Genomic DNA, 24,634 nt, shown 5'->3' with positions numbered 1-24,634 from the left:
TCACTTCAAAGACACCAAAGCATCCTTCCCTGACTCCCTCCCATTCCTGCTCCAACCACAGTGGTTGCCTGTTTACAGAAATAACCCCAAAGGCGGGGCTGGGAAATGGATCTGATGGCTGCCATTGAGGGTGCTGCTCGCTCCACCCCGTGCTTTGGAAAGTCTTGGTTACTCAAAAGTTCTGACCAGTCTTGTGATTACAGTGCTGCTCCAGGTTCTCTTTCAAGATCTGCTGCTCTGTCCCTTGGTAATGAGTCCTTCACTCTGCCACCTTCCCATCGTTACTGGGGTCTGACCTTCCAGTCACACTTAGTATTTCATCCCAGTGATGACATCTTAGGGATTCAGCATTCTGAAATTTAACTATAAATAATATTGCCAGGCACTCAGCAAGCTAGTCAGGGGCCCCTGGGTGGCTCAGTCGATTCCACCTCTGTCTTCGGCTCAGGTCATGATCCTTGGGCCTTGGGATCAAGTCCCACATCCAGCTCCCTGCTCAGTGGGGAGCCTGTTTCTCCCTCTCCCTCTGCCCCCCACACTTGTGCACATGTGCTCTCTCTAGCTCCCCTGCTCACTCATAAATAAAGTCTTAAAAAAAAAAAAAAAAAAGCAAGCCAGGAAGATCTAACCTTTAACAAATATACTCACCACTAACTAGAAAATGAACAAGACATAAATACTCTAACAGCTAAATTTTGTCAGCTGGAGCTTTTTTTAATGAAAAAATTTTGTCTCTAATACCCAATATGAGGTATTTAACTACTTTAGAATGTGTCTTAAAAGAATAGCATTAATGCTAGATGGGTATAAAAAATTGTAAAACCCTTCATTCCGTAGATAAGAAAACCAACCTAAAGAGGTTAAGTGACTTGTTCAGGGTAATTATACAGCACAATTCCTTTTATGTTATTTAATAAAATAATTTATTTAATACAAACAGAAATCCCAAACCCCTATATACACTTTTTCAATAAGCCTGGAAAAGCACACTGTGCCCGGGGGGTCCTCTCTGCTGAGCGTGCTGTTCCTCTCCTTAAGGAGACAGTTGGTGGCGTGAGCAGACACCGCCCACAGATGGTCACGGGGTGGGATTTTCCTGCTGCATAAAGAGAACTTGTAGATCCAAGAGAAGGATTCCTCCCAAATCAAGCCTTCCTGGAAAATTCCACTTTCATCCATGAAATCAGAGGCAAACTGGAGGCAGGCCCGGTCTTAAAGCCTACCAGTTCTTTAACCCACTGAGCCACCCAGGCACCCCAAGCCTACCAGTTCTTAACCATGGCTCAGTTTGCCTACCCTGCCTGCATCCAACAGGAGACAGCTGTGGGATCAGCTCAGACTCGGTCTTACTTAAAACGGTTCCTGTCTCCTCACTCTCCCAGGACTTGGGAGAGGGCTTCAGGAACGAGAAGGAAGGCCAGGGTGCTGGGCATGAAATTTTCTGGGGACGCTGAGCACACAGAAGGCAAGAGGGCCGCAGTGGCCACTTCTATCCCCCTCCGTCCCCACCCCTGGCGCCTCACACCATTCTTTGGCTTTCCAACTTAACATCCTTCAGGGTGGGGGTGCCTGGGTAGCTCAGTGGGTTAAGCCTCTGCCTTCGGCTCAGGTCACGATCTCAGGGTCCTGGGATGGAGCCCTGCATCGGGCTCTCTGCTTAGTGGGGAGCCTGCTTCCCCCCGCCCTCTCTGCCTCTCTGACTACTTGTGATCGATCTCTCTGTCAAATAAATAAATAAAATCTTAAAAAAAAAAATCCTTCAGGGCAGCTGGCTAGCTCCATCAGGGGAACACACAAGGCTCGATGTCGGGGTTGTAAGTTTGAGTCCCACATGGGGTGTAGAGATTACTTTAAAAAATCTTTTAAGAAAATATGAAGAAGTAAATAAAATAACATCATCCAGAGAAATTCCCAGGGAGGCCTCACAGCCCCAATTATCTCAATTTTCCTTGTGTTCCCAACAACTGCACAGAAGTAAGACAAGGCTTTCACTGCGGTATGGAAGATAAGATCTTGAAATATTAATCATTGTGTTTTCTTTCTTTCCAGAACTTCCTGACCTTTCCCCTAGTGGGCAGAAGTATCTGCTTTGCAGAAGAATTCGTGTTGTTGTGACTGGAAGGCTGAGAGAAAGGAAAGGTTAGTTTTCCTGAGTTTTATTTCCACTCAAGGCAGATGAGAGCGTTTACGCAAAGACCAAGTTCTGTGGGTGGTCAGTACAGCAGGCCTCCTACTGTTCCCTCCCTGCACTGGTTCTCCCCCCGGCTGTGTGGGGGCCTCCTGCCCTCCCCTGACATGTCCCCACTCATCAGTCACCCCATGTGATCTTCCCCTGACCCAAGTGATTGCAGGCCCTACCCAAATTGGCCCACGTGGACGTCCCTCTGTCCACAGTCCAACCACACTGACAGAGCTGGACTCCTTGACCCAGAGCAGGGGTTCCTGAAGGGAAAGACCAAGTGACACTAGACCTAGCGGTGGGGTGGAGGACTTGACCCCTGTAACACAACTACCAGGGGTGTTTCTGGAAGGATAGAGTATTCTGAAACAATTGACAAAGTTTCTGATGCCAGCCCCTCGAAATACCTCAGGATTCTGTGGAGTCGCTTGCTAAGTGGATTGTGACCCAGAGTTACTGGCCTCTCCATTCATTGGTCTGTGCCAAGCCAGCAGTGTGTACCTCCAAAGCATTATTTTATTTCATTTTCACAAGCCAGCAGAGTAGATATTATTTTATGGATGATAAAATAATAAAATCCTCTTGGATTTTATCATCATCTATTTTATGGATGATAAAAATAAAAATCCTCTTTCTGACCTTAACCACTGGACTATAGTACCTCCTCGTAAAACTGGAGGATAAAGAATAGAGATAGTACATTTCCCCGAATATTCTACTTCCTAAAATAAATTTTTTGTGTTACATTCTCTTTTAAATAAATAAGGGAACTACACTTTTCATTGGAACTTGGAAGCTTCCTCCTTGAATAAGATAAAATTAGGCCTCCTACATGATTTAAGACTCAGCTCCTAAGTTAGTCAATATGTTTATAATACAAATTTGTACAAGGTGGAGTCTCCTTGGTCACTCAAATGAAGGCATAAGAATCAAAAGGGATTCTTTAAGGGACTAGTCAAAGCAGCCTTGGGTCGTAACCTCCCCTTCAGGTCATGGAGTTCCTACTAGCTTGTCTCTTCTGGCAAACTGGGCCTGACCCCCTCCCCAGGTACCCCTTTCAGGAGCCCTGGGAGGCAGTAAGCTCTTGGAGAGTTTTGCGGGTGGCAAGAGAGTAGCAAAGGAGATAGGTTCCTCATTAGTATTCGTGTCCTGTTCTTTCCAGGGGAATTTGCTGGGGACTTCCCCTTACGTACCATAAGTAGAGAGGGGCAATTCTCCCCTCTCCACACAGTTGAGAACAACAGAATGAGTGGGTATACACTGATCAGCTCTTAAAGCTCATTTTAGGAGGTTTGGGGTTATTTGCAAATTAGGTCCTTCCATTCATTTTTCCCTGTGTATGTAAAGCAACATATTTCTGCACCATTTAAGAGAGAAAAGAAAATTAGTGTGAGCTGCCAACAGCTGGCTGACAACCTTGAGCACTGGGTGTTTTGGAACTGATCCAGATTTCACATAAGGAGTTCATTTTTGGTTCGTCAAAAAAGGGAAGGAGTTGGCCCAGATCCCGTTCCACTAATTCAGGAACAAGGATCTGCAATTCCCTTCAGAAATTGCTGGAGGGCGGCTCTGCAGGTCCACTTGTCTCTCTACCTGATACAAGAAGAACCGTTTCGCTGTCTGGGTGTTTCATTTGACAAGTCAGTGATTCAGCGCAGCAATTAACCGAAGGTTAATTCCCCCCTTTCTCCAAATCCCTTTTATAAAGATCTGTCATTTCTGCAGATTCCAGATTTTTTTTTTAAGCTTCTTTTTCTTCCTCGTGTATCCTACTTGCCCTGACGTTGAGTTGAGCTTTTAGACAGAGGCCGAGTTTACTAGCATAATAAAGAACTCAATATTTGTTGGAGAATGAAATCCTCTTATTTTCCTAATCTGTGACTCACCATTTCAGAGTAAGAAAAATTTCATGTTTCAGAATGGCAATAGCCATTTTTATTTTCAAAGAAACAAGTAGTCAGTATAAAAAATGTAAACAATGTAGGAAGGAATAAAGAGAAAAAATTTAAAACCATCCCAAATCCCACCACTGGAGAAAACTGACCACCATTAGTGTTTAATTTATATGATTTTTTAAAATTTATTTATTTGACAGACAGAGATCACAAGTAAGGAGAGACGCAGGCAGAGAGAGAGGAAGAGAAGCAGGCTTCCTGCTGAGCAGAGAGCTCCATGTGTGGCTCAATCCCAGGACCCTGAAATCATGACCTGAGCCAAAGGCAGAGGCTTTAACCCACTGAGCCACCCAGGTGCCCCTAATGTATATGATTTGATATACATTTCTCTTTTCATAAAAGAAATTATAAATCATTTAATAATTTGATTTTGTTCTGTATTTTGGATGTTGTTTTATTATAAGATCGATGTTACTATATTTAAGAGGGGCAGTGTACTGCAAACGATGACTTTATCTAAAACAATAGATATTTTTGCTAATATAAATACTGCTGCAATGAAGGCCTTGCACATATATCTTTGCTCACTGGGCTAATTATTCCTTATGCTAAATTCCTATGAACAAACTTCGTTAGATCAAATCATATACACTTTTTTCAAAGCCTCTGATACATACGCCAAATTACCTCTCCTCCCAGAAAACTCGTCCTCATTTATAACCTCACTAACTTCATTAGAGTGCATTTTTAAATCAAACTCTCACAAATACTAAGTATAATAAGCCTTTTTAAATTTTTGTTCTCATTTGAGAAATAAAAAATTGGTACCTCCTTATTTTTTTTTAAATTTTGTTCCAGTACAATGAACATACAGTGTCACATCAGTTGCAGGTGTACAATACAGAGATTCAACAATTCTGTACTTAGTACTCATTATGATAAATGTACTTTTAATCCCCTCCACCTATTTCACCCCTCCCCCACCTGCCTTGTCAGTGGTCTCCATCAGTTTCCTCTCTATGTTAAAAATCTGTTTTGGGGTCTCTTTTTGGTTTGTTTTGTTTCTTAAATTCTACATGAGTGAAATCATATATTATTTGTCTTCCTCTGACTCATTTCGCTTAGTATTATTCCTCTAGATCTATCCATGTTGTTGCAAATGGCAAGATTTCATCTTTTATGGCTGCATAGTATTCCATTGTATGTGTACCACATCTTATTTTTCATAAATATGAAATGGATGGGCCATTGGGTTGCTTCCATAATTTGGCTCTTATACACAATGCTACAATAAATATAGGGTACATATATCTTTTTGAATTAGTGTTTTCATATTCTTCAGATAAATACTTGGTAGTGGAATTACTGGATCATATGGTAATTCTATTTTTATTTTTTTGAGGAACCTCCATACTGTTTTCTACCATGGCTACACCAGTTTACATTCCTGCCAACAGTGCAGGAGGGTTCCTTTTTCTCCGTGTCCTTTGCCAACACTTGTTGTTTCATGTCTTTTTGATTTTAGCCATTCTGACATGCGTGAGATAGTTGTCTCATTGTGGTTTTGATTTGCATTTCTCTGTTCTGTGATGTTGTGTATCTTTTCAAGTGTCTGTTGGCTATATGTCTGCATGTCTTCTTTGCAGAAATGCCTGTTCATGTCTTCCACCCATTTTTATTTTTTATTTATTTATTTATTTTTTTAAGATTTTATTTATTTATTTGACAGAGCGAGATCAGAAGCAGGCAGAGAGGCAGGCAGAGAGAGAGAGAGAAGGAAGCAGGCTCCTGGCCGAGCAGAGAGCCCGATGCAGGGCTCGATCCCAGGACCCTGGAATCATGACCTGAGCTGAAGGCAGCGGCTTAACCCACTGAGCCACCCAGGCGCCCCTTCCGCCCATTTTTAAATTGGATTTGTGTGTGTATGTGTGTTGAGCTATGTAAGTTCTTTATATATTTTTCATACTAACCCTTTATCTGATATGTCATTTGCAAATATCTTCTCCCATTCAGTAAGTTGTCTTTTAGTATTATTATTTCCTTTGCTGTGTAGAGGCTTTTTTTTAAAAAAATGTAGTCCCAATAGTTTTTTTGTTTGTTTGTTTTGCTGGTTTGGGGGTTTTTTGTGGTTTTTTTTTTGGTTTTGGTTTTGGTTTTTTTGCTTTTGTTCCCTTGCCTCCAGTTCTGTTCTTTTATTCAAGATAGTTTGGACTATTCAAGGTCTTTTGTGGTTCCATACAAATTTTAGGGTTATTTGTTCTAGTTCTGTGAAAAATGCCATTGGTCTTTTGACAGGGATTGCCTTAGGTCTGTAGATTGCTTTGGGTTGTGTGGACATTTTAATAATACTTGTTCTCTCAATCCATGAGCATGGACTACCTTTCCATTGGTTTTTGTCATCTTCCATTTCTTTCATCACCATTTTATAGTTTTCAGAGTAAATGTCTTTCACTTCCTTAGTTAGGTTTATTCCTAGGTATTATTTTTGGTGCAATTATAAATGGGACTTTTTCCTTAAATTCTCCTTCCATTATTTCATTATTAATGTATAGAAATAGAATGAATTTCTGTATATTTTATATCTTGCAACTTAATTGAATATGTTTATCAGTTTAGGTAGTTTCTATGGTGGAGTATTTAGGATTTTCTATGAATAGTATGGTGTCATCTGCAAATAATAAAGGTTTTGTTTATTCCTTACCAATTTGGATAACTTTTTTTCTTTTTTCTTGTCCTGATTGTGTGGTAGGACTTCTAGTACTATATTGAATAAAAGTGGTGAAAGTGAAAAAACAAAAGCAGTGAGAGCAGACATCTTTATCCTGTTTCTGACCTTAGGGGAAAAGCTCTCAGTTTTACACCATTGAGTATGATATTAGCTGTGGGTTTTCAATACATGGCCTTTATTATGTTGAGGTATGTTCCATCTAAAACCTACTTTCTTGGGGCACCTGGGTGGCTCAGTGGGTTAAGCCGCTGCCTTCGGCTCAGGTCATGATCTCAGGGTCCTGGGGTCAAGTCCCGCATCGGGCTCTCTGCTCAGCAGGGAGCCTGCTTCCCCTCTCTCTCTCTGTCTGCCTCTCCGTCTACTTGTGATTTCTCTCTATCAAATAAATAAAATCTTTAAAAAATAATAAAAAAAAAATAAAACCTACTTTCTTGAGGGTTCTAACTTAAATGGATGTAGAATTTTGTCAAATTTTGTTTTGTTTTGTTTTGTTTTGCATCCATTGGAATGATCACATGGTTTATATTCTTTCTTTTGGTTTTGGTGATGTGGTGTATCACATTGATTGACAAACCACACTTGCACCACAAGAATAAATCCCACTTGATCTTTGTAAGTAAATTTTTTATGTATTGATGGACTTGGTTTGCTATTATTCTGTTGAGGATTTTTGTGTCTATGTTCATCAGAGATACTGGTCTGTAATTCTCTTTTATTGTATTGTCTTTATTGGGTTTTGGTCTCAGGACAGTACTCACTTCACAGAATGAATTTGGAAGTGTTCCTTCCTCTTCTGTTTTTGGGAATAATTTGAGAAGAATACCTATCAACTCTTCTTTAAGTATGTGATTGAATTCACCTGTGAAATGATCTAGTCCTGGACTTTTTTTGGTTGGACTTTAAAATCCATCCTTTCAAGTCCAACCTGAAGACTTTAAAGTCTTCAGGAAGACTTTATTTCTTCCTGATTCAATTTGGAAAGGTTATAGTTTCTAGGAATTTTTCCATTTCTTCTAGGTTTTCAGCATATGATTTTTCATAATATTCTCTAATAATTCATTGTATTTCTGTGGTACCAGAAATACCTCTCCTCTTTCATTTCTGATTTTGTTTATTTGAGCTTTGTGTGTGTGTGTGTGTGTATGTCTTTTTTTTATGAGTCTACCAGAGGTTTATCAGTTTTGTTGATCTTTCAAAGGATAGCTCCTTGTTTCAGTCATCTGTTCTGGTTTTTTTGTTTGTTTTTTGTTTTTTTAGTTTCTGTATCTTTTACTTCTAATCTTTATTATTTTCTTCTTCTCGTTTGGGGTTTTGTTTGTTTTTCTTTTCCTAGCTCCTTTTAGGGTAAGTTTAGATTATTTGAGATTTTTCTTGCTTCTTGATATAGGTCTATTTTGCTATAAACTTCCCTCTTAGAACAGCTTTTGCTGCATTTCAAAGATTTTGGATGGTTATGTTTTCATTTTCATTTGCCTCCAGGTACTTTTCAAAATTTCCTTTTTGATTTTTTGGTTGATCCATTCATTGTTTAGTATCATGTTATTTAACTTCCATGTATTTATGTTCTTTCTAGATTTTTGCTTATGTTTGATTTCTAGTTTCATAACCTTGTGGTCAGAAAAGATGCATGGTGTGATCTCGATTGTTGCTGTTGTTGTTGTTGAGACATGTTTTGTGGCCTAACATGTGATCTGTTCTGGAGAACATTCCTTGTGACCTTGAAAAGAATGTGTATTTTGCTCTTCTAGGATGGAATGTTCTGAATATATTGGTTAGGGCCATCTGGTCCAATGTGTCATTCAGAACCACTATTTCCTTGTTGAATTTCTGTGTGAATGATCTACCCATTGATGTAAGTGGATTGTTAAAGTCTCTGACTATTATTGTATTACTATCAATTATATCCTTTTTGTTTGTTATTAGCTTGAGGTATTTGGGTGCTCCCATGTTGGGTGCATAAATATTTACAATTGTTATAGCTTGTTGGATTGTTCCCTTTATTATTGTGTACCATTATTCTTTTTTTTTTTTTTTCCGCAGAGAGAGAGAGCACAAGTTGGGGGGACAGGCAGAGGAAGAGGTAGAAGCAGACTCCCTGTAGAACAGGGAGCCCAATACAGGGCTCAGTCCCAGGACCCTGAAATCACAACCTGAGCCAAAGGCAGAGGTATAACCAACTGAGCCACCCAGGCCCCCTGGTCCCTCCTTAACTCTTGTTACAGTCTGTTTTAAAGTCTATTTTGTTTGATGCAATTATTGCTACTCTAGCTTTTCACTTCCATTTGCATGATAAACGCTTTTTGGTCTGTTCACTTACAATCTACATGTGTCTTTAGGTCTGAAATGAGTGTCTTATAGACAGCATTTAGATAGGTCTTGCTTTTTTATTCATTTTGTTACCCTGTGTCTTTTGATTGAATGTTTAGTCCATTTACATTCAAAGTAATTACTGATAGGGATATACTCACTGCCATTTTTTTACTTGTGTGGTTTTTGTAGTTCTTCTCCGTTCTTTCTCTTGCTCTCTTCTTTCATGATTTTTTTGGATTTCTTTAGTGATATACTTGGATTCCTTTCTCTTTATTTTTTTCCATATCTTTTACCAGGTGTTTTTATTTTTTTTTAATATTTTAGGGGTACCTGGATGGCTCAGTAGGTTAAGCCTCTGCCTTCAGCTCAGTTATGATCCCAGGGTCCTGGTATCGAGCCCCACATCAGGCTCTCTGCTCTGTTTCTCCCTCCTGCCCCCCGCCTGTCTCTCTGCCTACATTTGATCTCTCTCACTCTGTCAAATAAATAAATAAAATCTTTTAAAAAAAGATTTGACAGAGTGATAGAGAGAGAGCACAAGTAGGCAGACTGGCAGGTAGAGGGATAGGGAGAAGCAGGCTCTTTGCTGAGCAGGGACCCTGATGCGGGACTCTATCCCAGGACTCCTGGATCATGACCTGAGCCAAAGGCAGATGCTTATTGAGCCATACAGGTGCCCCTCTGTTACCAGTTTTTTAATCATGGTTACCATTAAGTTTATATATAACATCTTTCTGTACGTAACAGTCTATACTAAGTTGATGGTCTTTAAGTTTGAATCCATTCTAGAAGCATTAGAAACTTATTCTTCTCCCCTCCCACATTTTATGTATCATACTTTATCTTTTATTTTGTGAATCCCTTAACTGATTTTTGTAAATATACTTAATTGTACTGCTTTTGTGCTTCCCACTTTTCTTACTCCTGTTTGTGGTCTTTCCTTTCTACTCAAAGAGTCCTTTTTAACATTTCTTGTGGGGCTCATTTAGTGGTCATGAATTCTTTTAACTTTTGTTTGTCTGGGAAATTATCCCTTCTTTTGTTTTGAATGATAGCTTTGATGGATACAGTATTCTTGGTTGCAGTTTTTTGTTTTTTGTTTTTTCCAGTGTTTTGAATGTATCTTGCCGCTCTCTTCTGGCCTGCAAAGTTTCTGCTGAAAAGTCAACTGATAGCCTTATGGAATTCCCCTTGTATATAATCATTTTCTCTTCTCTTGCTTCTTTTAAAATTCTCTCTTTATTACTACTTTTTTCATTTTAATTGCTATGTGTTTTGGTGAGGGTTTACTTGAATTGATTTTGTTGGGGGCTGTCTGTGCTTTATAGATCTGGATTTCTGTTTCCTTCCCCAGATTCAGGAAGATTTCAGCTACTATTCCTTCAAATAAGTTTTCTGCCCCTTCTCTCTCTCTTCTCTTTCTGGGATCCCTCTAATGTAAATGTTATTATGTTTAATGGTGGTGCTGAGCTCCTTTAGTCTATTTTCACTTTTTATTATTATTTCTCTCAACTGTTCAGCTTGATTGCTTTTCACCATGGTGCTAATTCATGTTTCTGCTTCATCTAGTCTATACACCTCTAGTGTATTTAAAATTTCAGTTACCGAGTTCTTCATCTCTAATTGGTTCTTTTTTATGTTTTCTCTTGTTTCTCTCCTCTTTGTTGAGGGTCTCACTGATGGTCTCCATTCTTTCCTCAAGTTCAGTGAGAGTCCAGTGAGAGTATCTCTATCAAGTTCTATCAAGCATATTACTTATCTCCATTTCATTTATCAGTCTTGTGATTATGTCCTGTTCTTTCATTTGGGACATATTCCTCTGTCTCCTCACTTTGTCTCATTCTCTGTGTCTGTTCTTATGTTTTAGGAAAGTCAGCTCCATCTCCTGCTCTTGAAAGTAGTGACCTTATGAAGAGGAGGTCCTGTAATGCCCTGTAGCACAATGTCCCCTGTTTGCCAGAATCTGGCACTCCAGGGCTGTCTCCTATGTGTGTCGCATGTACCCTACTGTGCCAGCTAGGTTGTGCTTGCCTTCAGTCTAATTGTTTGCAGTGGCTCTCTTTGCCTGTTGTGGGCAGGGTTTGGTCACCGTGTTAGTGGGCCAGTCTGAGACTTTCTTGGGCTTGAGTTGAATCAGATCAGGCATTTGCCAGAGCTAGGTACTTTCCCTTTGTTTTCTCCTGAGAAGCTTTTATTGGTGGACACAGCCTATGGTCAGTCCAGACCACAGTTGAACTGGTGTGCATGGTTACCTTCCCTTCCACCTTCCAGGGTGGTGCTGACCCCTGTCGAGGCTGCTTGCATACCACCAGGCTTGTGGCACCACTTTGGCTAGACCCCTGTCAAGGGCATGTTGAAGGGAGAAGGTGGAGGCAAGGTATGTGGTGCCAGCAAGATTCATAGCAGTCTGCTATGGGAGGGGTTCTGAAGTCACCCAGGAAAACTGCTAGGCTGAGATAGGCAGCAGTGGGGAGGGTAGCAGTCTGCAGAACACAGGGGCAAGGCATGCTGTTAGCAAACTAGGTGGAAAGTGTTTCTGCTAAGCTGGTTCCCACAGGTATCCATGGATCTAGGCTTGGGGGCAAGGGAGGGAAATAACACCCACTGGCTCCTTTGTTCTTAGAGAGGTCTCCCAAGATCCCTGCCCCTCCAGCACAAGCTCTTAGTTTAATAAGCAAATCTCCCTCCCATATACCCAGGTGTTTTTCAGAGTGCTTCTTCTAAGCTGTATCTCTGTATGTTGTGCTATCCCTTTAAGGGTAGGGACTCGGTTTCTTCTCACCCTTTCTGGTCTCCCAGAGCCAAGTCTGCTGATTTATTTATTTCTTTATTTTAGAGGAAAGGAGAAAGAAGAATGATTGATATTCCCATATCTTGTTTCTTTCCATACATGGAACTCACATCTTTTCTCTTTTTTTTAAGATTTTATTTATTTATTTATTGTTTTTATTCTTTTTTTTTCTATTTATTTATTTTCAGAAAAACAGTATTCATTATTTTTTTACCACACCCCGTGCTCCATGCAATCCGTGCCCTCTATAATACCCACCACCTGGTACCCCAACCTCCCACCCCCCCGCCACTTCAAACCCCTCAGATTGTTTTTCAGAGTCCATAGTCTCTTGTGATTCACCTCTCCTTCCAAATTACCCCAACTCCCTTCTCCTCTCTAATACCCCTTGTCCTCCATGATATTTGTTATGCTCTGCAAATAAGTGAAACCATATGATAATTGACTCTCTCTGCTTGACTTATTTCATTCAGCATAATCTCTTCCAGTCCCGTCCATGTTGCTACAAAAGTTGGGTATTCATCCTTTCTTTTTTTTTTTTTTTTAAGATTTATTTATTTGACAGAGAGAAATCACAAGTAGACAGAGAGAGAGAGAGAGAGAGGGAAGCAGGCTCCCTGCTGAGCAGAGAGCCCGATGCGGGACTCGATCCCAGAACCCTGAGATCATGACCTGAGACGAAGGCAGCGGCTTAATCCACTGAGCCACCCAGGCGCCCAGGTATTCATCCTTTCTGATGGAGGCATAATACTCCATAGTGTATATGGACCACATCTTTTTTAAGATTTTATTTATTTATTTGACAGAGAGATCACAAATAGGCAGAGAGGCAGGCAGAGAGAGGAGGAAGCAGGCTCCCTGCCAAGCAGAGAGCCTGATGCGGCACTTGATCCCAGGACCCTGAGATCGTGACCTGAGCTGAAGGCAGAGGCTTAACCCACTGAGCCACCCAGGTGCACCAAGTCTGCTGATTTTTAAATTCCAGGTGTTAAGCCCCCCACTAATTTTAAGAACTCAAGAAGTTAAGCCCCTCAGTTTTCAAAGACAAATGTTATGGGAATTCATCTTCCCCATGGAAGTTACCCATGCCTGGGGTGAGGTCTGCTCTTCTCCATCCTCTGGCCTATAGCTTTCCTTCCTCCAGCAGAAAGTCCCAGAGGTCCCTTTAGCTCCCAACTGCATCTCCATTCTTCCTATCCTTTCTGATGTGACCTCTTCTCTACATTTTGCTGTGGAAAGTCTGTTCTGAGAGTGATTGGTTGTTTTCTGGATTATGTGGATCCACATCTGATGTGGATGTTATCTAGATGTATCCATGGGACAAGGTGAGCTTAGGGTCCTCCTATACTGCCATCTTTACCATCTCCTGTTCTGTTTTATTTATTCTTAACAAGGATGAATATGTTTTCATATGTTAATAACTATTGGTATTTTTTTTTCCTTTTTTGCATTGTCTGCTCTCCTGTGTTTATTTTTCTATTGGAGTACTCATAGTTTCCTTCCTGATTGTAAGAACTCATTGCACATAAAGACAACATTTTCTAGACTATATTTCAGGGAACTTCATTGCACTTCGAGATATTAATAGGTGTGTTGAGGGGAGGAAAAGACTTCCATGGTCAGATTTAACACATCATTTCCTGAGCTTAATTGACCATCAAACCTTTTTTTCTTTTCCTTTTTTTCCCCCACTGAACCCCCTCTGGCATCATTCAGGACATGAATGTTCTGGGCAATAACATTTGAGAAAATGTCCTATAAAGGATATTAATGCTTTATATGTTACATATGTGGCATGATTTTTCCCCATTACTATTTGTCTTTTACCCTATATGATTTTTTTTTCCATATGGCATTTAATTCATGTACTAAAATCTCTCAGTATTTTCCTTTGTAATTAAGTATTTGACCCTAGGAAAATTACTTAATCTCTTGATGCCTCAATTTTATCATCTAGAAAATGGGAGGAGTAAATATAAGTACCTAGAAAGTTGTTGTGGGTATTAAATTACTTAATACAGGTAAAGCACTAGAACTGTGTTTGACACAGTATCAGATGTTTAAAAACAGATTATTTTTTGTATGATTCTGAAAAGTCTTTCCCCATTATCTTATGTTGTAAAAAAAAAAAATACTCGTATTTTCGTCTAGTATTTTTATGGATATTAATTTAGGTATTAGCTGTAGAGCAGAGTCTACTTTTTCTAACACCATTTATTGATTACTTCTTCCTTTATTGTATACTATTTCCTCTCTTGTTCTAGATTTTTTTCTCTCCTGCTTGGTCTGTTCTGTTACCAAGACCCCCACTTTTCCTATATCCTTTCAGAAGAGTTAGAGCTTTGTTTGCCTGAATCAAGAGTACATATTGGATTTCCTATTAGAGTTGCCCCATGAGATACTTGGTCAACATGAAGGACTTTGAAAGTGGGGTTTGGTTTTCTACAATGCAGATGGGAACTATATATCCCACAGGCTTTTGATTTTAACTGTTACTCTGCCTATCAGTCCTCATATACTGCTGAGGCCTAGCTAGGATGATAGCTTGTGGGTTTCCTCAGGAACGTTGGAGACCTAGTGTATCACAGACAAATTAATGTCTTTGAATTCAACCTGGTCCCTCTCCCTCCCATTGTATCAGCCACACAACCTCTAAATTACTAGGAGAGATGAAGGGATACTAACCTGATCCATCACAGGCTGTGCGGGGAGCGGGGGGAGCCAAGAGGTCATAGTTGAGAGGAAGATGTGATATTGGGAGGCTTCCTAGAGATGGGACCAGAGAAGTGTTGAGGGCATTTCATTCAGAGCTGGGGAGAAGCCAAAGTCCTGAGAATTACCCATGAGGCCCAACACAATATTCTCCTTCTTGGAACCCCATTATCTCTTGTCCACCCTGTTCCCAACAGCCTCTTTGCTGTTCCTTATCATTGTTCCCACTTTGAGGCATGTGCCTATGCTGATCCTCCTGGAGGGTTTTTTTCCCAATACCTATACTGCTTGTTTTGGTGTCAGTATAAGCCCTTTGCTCAAATGTCAACTTGATGAGACCATCCCAACAAACCATTTCACTTATGGTTTATTGTCTATCTCTCCACCCTAGAATATGAACTTCCCAAGTTTTGTTGTTTTGTTCTCTGATTTCTCTCAATACCTAGAACAAAATACCATCTTTATTTGCTTGACAAGGGCAAATCACCACCATAGTAGAGTTCAACTGTTACAATGAGTGAGCACTGCTACAGTTCATGTCCACATGTCACATGAACAGTCAACACTCAGCACAAGTGACAAGGTCTCCAAATGACTGTTTCCAGTTTATCCCACTGACCATACCAACAGTTGCTTCCTGTCATGCTCACACACACACACACACACACACACACACACAAATAGGCCCAGACATGTCCACTACAAGTGGTCTTTTTGTTGATGTAAGTGTGCTCTTTAAAAGGCTTACTAGTTCTCCAGCTTGGAATTTTTAACTTAGTATCACAACCAAACTCATTGCTGTGCACACCATGAATTAACAAATGTTTTCAAATCCAATTATCACTTTCAAAACAAACACTATTGGATGATAAACACGCATCTTTCAACGCACGTTTTCAAGTGCCATTGTTTTTGCCCACTCTGAAATTGATACTTTTTTCCATCCCACCACTGTGACGTCATAAAGTAAAGTCCAAAGCGGAATGTCATTATCACGGCTCTATTGCACTCATGCCCTAGAACAGTGCCTGACATATATAGGACTCCATGATTAACTGTGGGTGAATGAACAGATGACTGTACCAGTCAGACAATGTCACTTGCACAATACTTTGGAATGTGTCTAGGTATGTTAACAATAACATATTTCCTCAGAATGTAGCTGCCTGAATTTTCAAGCTTGCCTCTACAAACAAGTTATTTCTAAAGTGGGGGTAAAAAGTTGCATTTCTTTAAAGTCAAAACAAGCATGTGTCAATGGTGGCTTCTTTCATTAGATGCCTGAACTTCATACCTGAAGCTCCCACAAAGCCAGGCAAGGTGAAATGGCAAGCTAAAATCAGAGTGAGATACCACCTACCCCCAACTTGATGGCTAAAATAAACATAGAGAAAATGCCAAATGTGGCAAGATTGGGGGGAACAAATTCTCATACGTGTCGAAAACTGTTCTTAGTAGCATATAGCAAACACATATCCCATGACCCAGCATTTCGACACCTATATAGACCCAACTGAAATGTCTATGTATGTTCATGCAAAAGACAGCTAATGCAATGTGTACAGAAGTACTGTTTGTAATGGCCAAAGTCTGGAGTAAAAATGAAGCAAAAGAGTAAAATGGATTTTTGAAAATGTGGTATATTAAGAATATGTGGTGTATTAAGAATATAGCACAGTTCATGAAATGCATGATCTACAACCCTATGCAATAATATGGATAAATCGCACAACCATAGTGTTGAATGAAAAGTCAAACACAAAAGAGCAGATAGTGTATATTTTCATCTATTTATGATTATCAACAGGTAAAATGAATCCATTATGCTAGTAAGTCTGGAAATACTTAGAAAGGACCACGAGTAGTACTCTGGGATTCTGGTAACATTATACTCTTTGATCTGAGTGCTGGTTACACTGAAATATTCAGCTTTTGAAAACTCATCAAGCTGTATATTTATATGTGGACCCTTCTGTATGCAGAATTTCCTGAAAATGATCAATTAGAGATTTAGGCCACTCATTCACTAAACCTACTTGTTAGTACAAACTGAAACTATTCCAGGAAGTACTGCTCCAGCACCTGGTGTAGGTATAGGTTAGGGTTGGGAGGAGGGGTGGCAGAGATTTGGGAGGACACTTTCCAACTCTGGCAGGAGCACACCTCTAACGTGCTGCAAGAATGAAAAATGGCAGCAGCCAGATGGAGTGGGGTGGAGGAGGCTGGTAGAAAGCCTTGATGGGTGCCTGCCCTCTGACATCACTTGTGGCGTCAAGGCAGACAGTGCCTCCTCAGACATTCTGCCCCAGGGCAGAATGGTGCAGACTCACCAGCCATCCTCTAGAACAGTAGCTATACATTATGCAGGTCAGTTTTCTAACCAGATAGTGAGGAAGGAGAATACCCTTTGCTTATAAGTTGAGTATAGAAATTTTGTTCTAGAAGACAGTAGAAAAACTGCAGGGAGGAAAAAAAAATGCATAAGACAGGTCTTCAGTAATTCTTGAAGAGCAAGCTGCAGCAGAGATAGCCCCATAGGTCTTTCAATTAATGAAACTAAACAAGAAAAGAAGGACAAAACATACAGGAACTACCAGCCCCCCTGTCTCCCAGGGTGCTGATGGCTCACCCCATACCAGATCGACACACTTTGGAGCATGTAGTGCAATGGCTCTGGCAAGGCTTTAAGGATCCCATTGCTAATGCTGAAATGTAGGCTTGGGAGGAAGGCAGGACCTGCAGGAAAAAAAGACCATCCCATTGACATCCAATTGGTCTGGAAAGGAAGAACAAACAAAACTCTATAGTTGAAAGAGAAACCATCTTCAGTATTCCAGGGTTGAAGGCCACTTGAAGAAGATTGAGAAACAATGACTTGGCCAAGAATCTGCATTGTTTCTAGCCTTCGAGGAGCAGGCTCTTGCTAGAGAAAACCTCTAGCCCTCACTCCCCAGGATCTGGAAAGGCCCAGCAGAAGAGGCCAGAAGAGGCTGCCAAGAGAGGAGAGATTTGGAGCTCAGTGAAGCTTAACTAGTTAGTCAGTGTTGCTAGTTAGGGAGCCTTCAGTGACACTCGAGAGCCAGCCCCTGAACTATCATCCTGGCTTCACATTCTGTAGCCACAGTGTGGATGCCTCCCAGCACTCCTACATGTGAGGGGCAAGAAAGAAGTGGGAGTCCAAGAAGGACAGAGAAAACCCAGGAGGTTTGCAAGAGGTAGACGGATGCAGAGGGTCAGCTCTAGCATGCTTACTTGTACGTGTCCAGTCATATAGACAGCATATTTGGGCAGTTACTATGGCTATCCTTAAGTATGCACTATGCAGAAAGCTACACAAACAGAGAAAATATTCAAGCCCTGGCTTGTCCCACTTCCTCCCTCAAGAGTGTCCCAAACAGATCCCTCAAAGGATAGAAAGTTTCAGTTTTGTACCTAAGGAAATGCAGATAAGGCTAAGAAGGATGTTCCAAGTCAAGGTCAAGTCAACTGAACTTTTATGAGTGCAGTGTTCACTGTTCATGGGCTGAGAGCAATCTAGAGTAGGCACGCAAAACTCCTGGCCATTTAGGGAAAGTCTATGTGAGTTGTACTTTCTGAGGATAATAGTTTAAGAGATTGTCACTACTATCGTTAAGCCTCCTAGCACGTGCATTGTGAAAAACAAAAATTCAGATAAAACTTAGATTTGGATAGACTACTTCTTTCTAAATAGACAGCACAAGAGACCCAAACCCAGAATCTAGGTTCAGAATGCCCAGCACTGCATACCAGACACCATTTTTAGAGACAGTTTTCAGGAGCAAAGACAATCATCTCCAGATGCCACCAAGGACAAGGAGAAAAGAGTTTTGCTGCCCAGTGGGTTCTCTCAGTTTTAAGCAATGTTCATAAGAGATCTTGGGCCCTCCTGATACTTTCCAGTAGTTGACAGAAAGGATGATTGCTGGTGTGAAATATGTGGAGGTACCAATTTTTTTAGATAATAAAACTGTATCAGGGGCATGTGGGTGGCTCTGTGGGTTAAGCCTCTGCCTTCTGTGCAGGTCATGATCTCAGGGTCCTGGGATTGAGCCCCACATTGGGCTCTCTGCTCAGTGGGGATCCTGCTTCCCCCACTCTCTCTGCCTGCCTCTCTGCCTACTTTTGATCTGTCAAATAAATAAATAAAATCTTAAAAAAAAAAACTATTTCACAAGGTCTTCGAGGCACAGGAATTCTGATCCTCAAAATTCAGAACTGCCTAGAAGAATGAAGACTGACTCTCTTCGTTTTCAAACACAGGTCCTACCAGATGTACAACATCATAACAAGCTAGGGGCATATCCAGGATAGAGCTTTCTGAGCATTCATTGGCCATTTCCTACAAATCTTAGAGAATCAAAGACCCACAGGTTTAGTGAATATTATAGGGGATTTGAGGATAACCATGCCATTAGGACAAACCCTTTTTCTGCCCTGACCTAGGGATATCAGGCCAGAGCTAAAAAGAGAAGGGGCCAAAAGAGGCATCTGTAGACAAAAAGAAGCCTGGGCCCTCCATCCTGTTGAACTTTTCAAAAACTGGTGAGGAAGAGCTATAAGCAGATGCTCAAGGCCTTAGAGACCTGTTTCAACCAGGTTCTTGCACTAGTCTTGGCTGATCAAACCTGGCTCTAAATCCCTTGGTTTAAACACACATTAATATGGAGGGCTTCAGAGCTGTGATATGTTGGGAAGATTCAGGGAACATGGCTAAACTTTGCTGCAGAAGCTAGAACTATGTGAGATCCAATATCTTGTTTGCAAATCGGAGCTTTTGGCTTCAAGTTAGGCAATGAGATACAAGTTCTAGGAAGTGTGCATGTGAGGTCTAGGAATAGTCAACAAAAACCTTCTCACTGCTGGGCCCACCAATACCGAGCAAGATCAGACAGAGCAAGAGCATGTGGGAGTCTTAGTTGACTATTTTTAGTACTGATGTCCTCTTGCAGCTTTACCCATAGAATGCCACATCTCTTGAAGGCTTCACAGTCCTATGAGATCCCCAGGGTCTAGAAGAAACAGTATTCTTTATGCGAAAAAGCTTGGGGCTTTCCAAGTTGGAATTACTGGTGGTTTTTACCCCTGGGGCTCTAGTAAATCTAACTGCTCCAGCAGAGAGGGACCAAAGGGAACTCAGGATAACTGATGGTCAAGGAAAGAGACCTGGTCCTGTTGAACTACACCAGAGTTTTCTATAAGTGAATTTGAACTCGGTATTGAGAATGGCAGAAATTTCAACTATTTAGTAGAATATTATTAAAATGGGTGTTGAAATGTCCTCTGTGAAGACACTTTTTCCCAAGAGTACTGAAGTATGGTTCTGAAAGACTTACAGAGCTTTGAATGGAATATAATCAATGTTGGAAAGCTTTACACCTGTGGAAATCTTTTAAGTAGGGAACAGAACTCCAGTGCAGTGTTCTACTTCTAAGTCCTACCCTAACAGTTCTGATGAGACTTAAAATAATAAATTTTAAAATGTTATTCCATTCTCCAAAATCTTAAAAATTTGGTTGCTATGAGTATTATCCCCAGAACTATTTCTCGTTTGTTCCTGAGAGTCAATGAGAGGTCTCCATTTTTTTTTTTTCAGATAAAGTGATAGCCCTTTATTTCCTCATAACTAGCTCTGTCCCCACCCCCAGCACTTACCTTCCATTCTCACCAACTTTTACTTTATAGGTCCCTTCATCTGATCAGTGAATTTCTTGCCTGACATCTTTCAAGACCTCCTGGAAGTATCTTGCCAGAAATTTATTCTCCCAACATTTAAAAATATTTAGCCAACTCTTTATTTTCCATATTCTTTTGATTCCAGGGGTAATAATACCAACTGAAGTGTACGTAACCTGTGTTTCCTAAAGCCTCTCCAGCCTGGGGTTTTAAAAGGATCATATTAAACCCTTAATGACTCCTCTTTGCTTTCTCTCCCTTCCATGCCAGTATGCCTGCTGAGAGATCATGGAGGGGAATGATTCGCAATCAAGGAGCCATTCCCTCACTGGCATGAGACTCTCCTAATCTATGACCAGTTAGTCTCACTCCTAGTTTCCAAATACAATTACCTGGGGAAAATTAAAACCATGCTTAGGTGCTATCCCACACCAATTAAATCCAACCTTTAGGATGAAGCACTACCACTGGTATTTTTCAAAACCTGCAAATGATTCTAATATGCACCCACAGTTGTGTGGAGCCACTGTGAGCCACGTTTAGCCATGAGCCTTTGCTGAGCATCTATTTGTATCCTGGTGTCAGTCCATGCAATCACGGCCCAGAGAAGTAGCATAAGGACTCTCCAAGTTGATCAAATTCTCCCACTCACTGCTTTTTCACCTTCCCCACTCTTCAAAGCAGGGCTCCTGTCATTTAAATGACTTCTGAGAAGACAAGGGTGCTCTCTGCCTCTTTCATGAACTCCTTTGCAAATTTCTTAGCAGTTAGCACTTCAATCACTATCATTCATTCAAAAAATGTAAATCACCTTTTTGCTTTGCGGTAATCATTTTCCATTTTCCCAAGTGATTCAGAAATTCAGAGCTCACTGTCAAGTGAGTGAGCAGGTGTGTGGGCCTGTAGACACACCCCACGGTTCCATTAATGGCAAAACACACCTTAAGAGATAATTGACAATGACAACAACAATAAAAATCAGGTTTTGTCCCATTATAATAAAATAAAGAGACCTGTCTCTGAAAACGCATTTTGATTTCTCTAGATTTCAGGCAGTGTTAAAATACGCAATCAGTTCTAACCTCGTTTGCATTAATCTTCTTTACAGAAGCTGCACATTTGCTTTCAAAGCATTGGGTTAGAACATTTTGCTACTACATGAAAACCATATCAACAATCATCCTCAGGACATGAACTGCACCTGAACATAGAGCCGATGCAATTTTAATAATGTCTGTTGACCCACTAATAAGCACACAGGAAGGAACACACAAGAACTAGGATAGAGAACCATTAAGCCACCAAATGTTTACTTTCTAAGAATCATCACTTTCGGTGATTAATCAGTACCCTCACCGGACATCTCATCAGAGGTTAAGTCATTTATTCACTCACTCATTCATTCAACAAACATTTTCTTAGATGTCTATTGTGTTCCAGGTATGTGCTTTGAGTCAGGGTTGAGCTAATGAACAAAACAGAGCCTCAGCCTCCAAAGCCTCTGGTCTATAGCCAATCATATCAGCAGATAATGACTTTTGCAAATTCTTTTCCTATCCCTGGTATGTTCTTCTTCCATATCTTTGTCGGGATAAATTCTATTCAACTCTTTAGATCTTGATAAAAATATTATTTCATCCAGAAAATTTTCCTTAACACTTCAAGTCGTGGTTAGGTGCCTTTTCTATGTGCTTCCATAGCACCCATATCTTAGGTCTTCGTATTTTGTATTATAGTTACTTGTTTACAGAACTGTATAACCTTACTAAACAATGAGCAAGTTAAGGACAAGAGCCATGTTTTGTCCCTCTTGTGTCTTTAATGACTGGCACATAACAGGAACTCAATAGATAATTGAATGAGTGGTAGAGCTATTCACAGGGTATGATGAGGATGCAATGGCAAGGCACCAAAAGAGAGTTCCTAGAATAGGTGGATGTTAAGTGAAGTCATAAATGATAAGTCTAAGTTACCCAGACTTGGGCTGGTTGGAGGGTAAAAACAGAAGGGCAACATGGTCTGTACTAGAAAACTCCCAGCGTGATGGTGTTGATAGAGGGCAAAATGTAAGGTAGGGTATGAGGAGAGGACAAGTTGAGGCAGCTGGAGTAAGGTCATGGGCGGCGGGGGGGGAGGGGGGCGGCGTGGAAAGTTCTGATTAAACCAGACTCAAACTCCATTTTCCCTTTGTTCCCATCTAAATGAATGAACACACAGATTCAGGGAGTCCTGGGAGCTGAACATCAGGGATTACACATTGTTACCAGCACAGACAAGGGTCCCTGAGACACAAAACATGCTAAAAACTCTTCTCTGATATAAGAACCATTTCTTATATCATTTCTTTGATATAAAAACCCTGCCCCATGGGATTCAGTATGTGAGAGAAGGGGAGCTCCCCAGGGGAGCTGCTGGGTCACCTTCTTGATACTTGTGGAAGGTTTCTGTCCCTTACTACAAATTATGAGTAAAACACCTTACCAAATATGATGGGCCATCTTTTTCTTAGTGTCTTCCTAAAATCCAGCTCTTCTTGTTCAACCTGGGCAAGCCTGGTAAGAGTATATTGCCTAATTTCTCCTTAATTCATTGTGTTTCAATGTAAATTCCAGTAATTTCATAATTTAGAGTCAATGCAACCCATTTAAGGTTATCCTAGGCCTTTAGAAAACCTGCTTCTGTTGTAAGATCAGCTGATAGGATTCAGTAATTAATTAGTGCAGCAGCCATTTAATGAGTACTTTCTCTGTGTCAGACATGAGGCTGGAGTCTGGAGATCTAAAAATGAATGAGATATGGTCCCTGCCATTAAACTGCTCAGTCTAGTGGAAGAAGCTCTCAAACGTGGAAATTGGTTTTACGCTGACAGTGTTGAGGCCAGTTGACCTGCCTAAACCAGTGCTTCTTGAAATGTGGTCACCTAGGAACTGCTTAGAAATGCACACCCCTTGGTGTCTAAATGTGGTGTCTCCCCCAATCAGACGGGGACGTGGGGTGGGGGGGTGGGGGGCTAAACATGGGTGATGATTGGGTGGAAGCCAGTGGTGCAGGAGGTGAAAGGATTCACCTAAGGCAGAACAAAGGAGATAGAAGTGTATTGAATACAATCAAGGGAGCAGCAGGCAGGATAGCGAGAAGCAGCTGTGGGGCAGAGACTGTTTTCAAAGGGGGAAGGTGAAGAGGTATGGGGACGTATGGAATCTTCCCTTTTCTGGTAACTGTGCCTGCTTATAAGTAGCCCATTGGCCAGTTAAGGCCTATGGATATTTTGAGATGGGTCACCTTATGGGCCTGTCTATACTCAGCCAAGGGCCTGTTGGAGGCCCCTTCCTCCATTCCATTGCCGAAGCCTGTGTGCCTAAAGGCAGCCTCTACCCAACCTTGGGCTTTTCTTCCAGATCTACTGAAGCAGAACTCAGGAGGTGGGGCCCAGCAACCTGGGTGTCAGCGGACCCTGCAGGAGACGCCAAAGCTCATTTTTGCTTGGGAAACTCTGGTCTAAGGTCTCCACTAAGTCATACCGGGCCTATGTGGAAGACCCATTAACCTTGCCCAGCTTTCCTCTCCACCACATCACCCCTGAGGGACACTCCCCCAAATGAAGTAAATGCTATGTTATCATGTAATGGCTACCCCAGACCCTTCTCGCTAGAATCACAGAGATGGATAGCTTCATGAACATCAGTGTGGTAGGGACTAGACTGGCCAGAACCATTTTAGTGTCAACGTACAAGGAATCAGAGGGGGTAATGTCATCCTTGTCTCCATTCGGCTCCCTGCCATTTGAGGGGTGGAAGAGAATTTTTTTTTTTTTAATTTAAATCTCATTTTAAAAAAATTTGTTTTAAAGAACATATCAAGTTGGCTGTTTAAACAAACAAACAAGCCAAGAGCTTCAGAGTTACTTCAGAGCATTGGGAATAGAAATAGGGTAAACTCAAACAATAAAATGAGCAACTTGAACGCTTGGGAAAATAAAGGAAGGGCAATGAGGTCACAATCTGAGCATGAGTTTTACAATCCTCTGGTGGTTCTGAACAAATTCAAGCAGCTTGCTTGCTTTCTGGAGTTCCGGTAAAATGGATCTTGCCACCAGTGGTCAGTTCAGAGCTCCTGGCTGAGGTTTTTTGGCTTATAGCCATGTGTCATTTGTGACCTATTTTCACTGCAGTGAGTGAGATCAAGCCATGTCTGCAGGCCCCTGAATCAGCAGTTTCTCCTCCACTCACTTGCCCCAGGTTGACAAAGCTGACAGTAGTTTGCACAGAAAGTGCCGCCCCTGCACTCTCCCTGGAAGTGGGGAGAACACCATTTTGTCATAAACA

The 24,634-nt window shown here is 41.1% G+C and overlaps 1 long non-coding RNA gene across 1 annotated transcript in view; it reads left to right on the top strand.

The window, feature by feature from the left end:
• The first annotated feature begins 2,048 nt into the window (after nucleotides 1–2,048).
• The window catches only part of LOC123389972, a 55,441-nt gene continuing 32,855 nt past the window's right edge, over nucleotides 2,049–24,634 (top strand). Inside the window, exon 1 of the long non-coding RNA XR_006604654.1 lies at nucleotides 2,049–2,139. This is a non-coding gene — a long non-coding RNA (uncharacterized LOC123389972). The remainder of the gene's footprint in view (nucleotides 2,140–24,634) is intronic.

The sequence above is a fragment of the Mustela putorius genome, unplaced genomic scaffold (genome assembly GCF_011764305.1).
Source record: "Mustela putorius furo isolate JIRA1106 unplaced genomic scaffold, ASM1176430v1.1 tig00537227_pilon_pilon_pilon, whole genome shotgun sequence".
NCBI lineage: Eukaryota > Metazoa > Chordata > Mammalia > Carnivora > Mustelidae > Mustela > Mustela putorius.
The sequence above is the reverse complement of the archived record's forward strand: the minus strand, read 5'-3'. Positions and strand labels throughout refer to the sequence as shown.